The sequence below is a fragment of the Silene latifolia genome, chromosome X (genome assembly GCF_048544455.1).
Source record: "Silene latifolia isolate original U9 population chromosome X, ASM4854445v1, whole genome shotgun sequence".
Classification (NCBI taxonomy): Eukaryota; Viridiplantae; Streptophyta; class Magnoliopsida; order Caryophyllales; family Caryophyllaceae; genus Silene; species Silene latifolia.
Genome location: NC_133537.1, coordinates 188,502,545 through 188,506,763, shown reverse-complemented (window position 1 = coordinate 188,506,763; position 4,219 = coordinate 188,502,545). Strand labels below are relative to the sequence as shown.

Here is a 4,219-nt window from a genome sequence, read left to right as displayed (position 1 = left end):
AGGGACGGCTGGGAAGGAGAAGAAGAATAGGGTTTGGGGAGGAGAGGAGACTTGATACCATAAAAGATTGTATTATCCTTGAATAATGCATACATGATACATTCGTATATATAGTTAGCTAATCCCCTAATTACATGGTAACTATCCTAATAAGAAGGTAACAATAAAGATTGTACATAATTAGTTTAGGAAGGAGATAATCACAACGAATATTTACATATTTTAATCGATATTGCTCTTTCACATACGCATTTTACTCTTTCACATACACAAATTACCATTTTACCCCTTTTACTTTTTCAACTTTCTCTCATCCCTATCTTTCGTACTGCATGTTAAAAATAATTGATAAAGCCAACAACCCACTGCCACCACCTCCATCCCCGTACCTGGCCACCACTAACAACCCACCGGCAACCACAGTCGCTTTCCCCAATCGACAACTGGCCCCCCACCCATCAGAGACACCAGATCATACCGTTCCCGAATCGCTCTACTCCTGTCGCACGTTGCATCATCGTCCACCTCTCTTGCTCTCTCATGTAGTATGTTAGAATTCTTTAATTAAAAAAAATGAGAAGACAATCAAGTATTAAACAGATGATAATTTGATTGAGATATTAAACTGGTATCAATGTCATTCCCCAACCATTCAGCCAATGATTCATAAATTCATTCAAGATGAAAACTTGTGTACTATGCAAAACAATCAAGTATTCATTACTTGCCGAAAGAAGTTACGGAAGAATTTTTCGTTTTCGATTTTATAAATGAACACAAAACAATCAAGCCGCATAAATTAATGTAATGTTTTGATAAATTAGACTAATTACTTGTTTGATATGAGAATTAAATTTCATAATTGAAGAATTTGAGTGAAATGTAATTAGGTTTTATGAGGAAGAGATCAAAGGATAAAATTAAGGGTTTTTTTTTAGAAAGAAAGGTAGTGTTTGGAAACATTATGAAAATATGTATGTGAAAGAGCAACACCCATTCTAATAAAACCAACAAAACTGGCTGAAAATTAAGTAAATTATATGTACCAGTTTTTAACAAAGGTGTCATAAAATGTACTGTAGTAATTTGTAAAACTGTGTATAATAAGTCTACCCTTCCGCCACTCTCTCTACTGCCTGTATAGTGTTACAACCCACCATCAACTACCATCTCCGAGCACCATTCCAATCACCATGCCACCACCTTCAAAATTTAACCATCATCTCCAACCTCCGACCACTGTCACCTCCGATCTCCATCTTCGTTACCTCCCATTGACCACCAAATTCGTCCTCCACAATCACGCCGGCCTCACCCAACTACGAGGAAACACCACCTACCACCACCGAAAATAACCCCCACCTGTGAGACACCCTCCCCCGCCCTCAACAACCCATGATCTAATGTTTTCGAGGGTGGGGGAGGACGTTTCCATGGTTGTTATTTGGGAGGGGGGTTGCTGTTGGTAGTTAGGGTGTTCTCGATGGTAAGGTAGTGCGTGGAAGTAAGGCTTGTGCGTGGGTCACGGTTATATGGGTAGTGGTTAAAGGTGGTGTGGTCGGTGCACAACGGCGGCAGAAAGAGGCGGGGTTGCGGCGACGACGGTCACTGTTCATGTGATGGTGGCTTCGTAGTTGTTGAAGGGTTGTAAGTGTAAGGGTTGGATGAGGAACAGGAGTGAAGAAGGTGAGTTTGGCTCATGGGGTAGAATGTGGGGTACTATGGTCAATTGTCCAAAGTCTTTAAAAAGAGAGAAAAGTCAAATGGGAAGATTTGTTAATTGCGTATTTGTGATTTGTGATTTTGATTGTAATTTAGGTAGGAGTCGCTATATATTGGCAAATCTTTTATGTGGCATAACTTAATTTGGCATTCCATCTGCAGTTACGGACTACGGTCAGTAAAAGCTCTTGCGCATCTGGAGAAAACTAAGGATGAAATTCAAGAAACAAAGGTCATTACACTCAAGTATCTATTTATTGAATTCTAGGTTAAGTTTTTGTTTTTCACGCGTACAGTTATTCCAATAGGTACAATTGGCCCGTTGGGTAGAAATTTATATAGCTTTGTCATTTCTACTATAGATGCCATGGTGTTACAAGTTGTCAATTAGATGCTCTAAGGACAAGTGTGAAACAATGCCATTAATTATTAAGTTTCCGTATGAGGTCACTGGAAATTTTAATCTGTTAGTTGTGGTAATTTGGTAGTCTGGTTACCTCCCCCATTCTTTGGTGGAGATTTGCATGTGGGCTATTCCACCACACATGACAGGGTACAATGGAATACATAAATGCAATATTGATCAAGTTTTAAGGAGAAGTCTATTTACCAACCTTCATTTTTGTACCATTTTTTTAACATTACTGTATTTTTTTGCGTCATGTACATTAGCATTTCCCATCAACTAATCTAGTGAAAAGCGCCCAGATGTTTGGAACAGCCTTACCAGTAGTTTAACCACAAAATGTTCCTGTTAATGAGGACTAGTTAATTGTTTTAGTCTACTCCCATAACCATACTGGTTTTCCTAATAAGTAATATTAATTAATGTGTGCAGAAAGCTTTGCCAGTACCAGAGGCTGAAAAAGCTCTCCGTCAATGTATGCGTGCTTTTAAAGAGGTATTCAGATTTATTGGTCTCACTATTAGTACTCGTTTTTCTATTTTGTATTTTGTATTTTGTATTTTGTATTGGTCTCACTATTACTAGTCAGTCATATTACAGAAGAAACAAAATATTTTTTTTCAAGATTTATAGTTCTCACAAAGGAAACGACCTATGTTAGATTATGCGAGATTATGCTATGAATTTCTCCTTTTAAATGCTTTCGTTAGAAGACAATGAAGTTCTTGTTCATTGTCCGACTAGGTTGATTAGGCGTGCTGAAGCGGAAATATCAGCTCCCAGGACACCAAGCTTCTACGCTCATGGCTTCAATACCAAATGCCAATTTCTTCGACATCTTTGTCAAAAGTTGCAAAAAATTCACACTTCACACCTCAGTTAGTTTTTATTTTCTAGCTCGAGAATGAGTTTTGACTACCTCTATTCAAAAGTAACATGATTTATACGTTACTAAATGTAAAGACAATAATCTGCTAAACAAAAGTTTCGGCAAATAAAGTGTTATAAAATGAAATCAATGGCAAAGTGGTTTGCGTTTTAGAATGGTTGAACCATTATCTTCCAGTTTGTGGGACAGTTTGCAACGTTTTATCTGGTACATTTTTGCCTAAAAAAAAACAAATGCGTGAACTTGAAGAGAAGTGAATCAAAGCCATTCAGTTGTTAGGTATCGCATAGTGATAATAATGACACAGCACACTTTTTTGTTTTTTTGGCAATTCCCAAGATAAAATTAATATTAATATTAATATTAATCAAACATATACTGTTCTTACAAAGTCACATTTCATTCGTGGTCTTAATAAGTTAATCAACTCCTATATAAATCAACACATAGTTATATGGAATATATTTTAATGTGCACTTTAATTTTTACAAATTAAATATTGTGTATTATGCATGAAAGTTTGTCACAAATCCAATCTGAAAATCCTTACAAATTTTTCTGTTGTTAATCTCTTACAAATTGTAATTTCTAAATAATCGTATTTAATACTCCGTATAAAATTACAGACTATCAAATATTAATAAATAATTTCCTAACTTTAATAGAAACTCGAAAATAGTTAATGACTAGTTTGAATGCCCGTGCGTTGCAACGGGGTAACTAACTTATTTATAATGCAAAAAAAAAAAAAACGTTATAAGGGTTTAATGTTTACCTTCTATGCCTAATGATTTGTTTACATATTATTAAAAGGGTAATGTTAAATACAACCCAGTGGGTTGTATTTAAGCATTAAATACCTTCTAATTTGGGTATTAATACAATTAATGCATATATTAAGAATTTATTTCCTCTTTTGGTTTCTTAAATACAACCCACTGGGTTGTATTTATCATTACCCTTATTAAAATACCTCTTTCAAAAAAAATAAAAGATTAATATATACGTGGGTTAACTCTTATTTATAATCATATAATCATCTCACTTTATACTAATCTTTCGATGTGGGACAATCCTACTATTTATAAGTAATATATTCACCAAACTTGGAATATTTTTCTGACAATTTTACTATTTATACGAAATATATATATTCATCAAACCTCTATTGTTTTTCAATGTGGGACAAATAACATACTCAG

At 35.0% G+C, this 4,219-nt stretch overlaps 1 long non-coding RNA gene across 1 annotated transcript; it reads left to right on the top strand.

The window, feature by feature from the left end:
- The first annotated feature begins 1,029 nt into the window (after positions 1-1,029).
- On the top strand, positions 1,030-3,180 carry LOC141623757 (uncharacterized). The gene is made up of 4 exons (XR_012533613.1): positions 1,030-1,686; positions 1,885-1,954; positions 2,561-2,623; positions 2,873-3,180. It is a non-coding gene; the product is annotated as an uncharacterized LOC141623757 (long non-coding RNA).
- Positions 3,181-4,219: the final 1,039 nt, after the last annotated feature.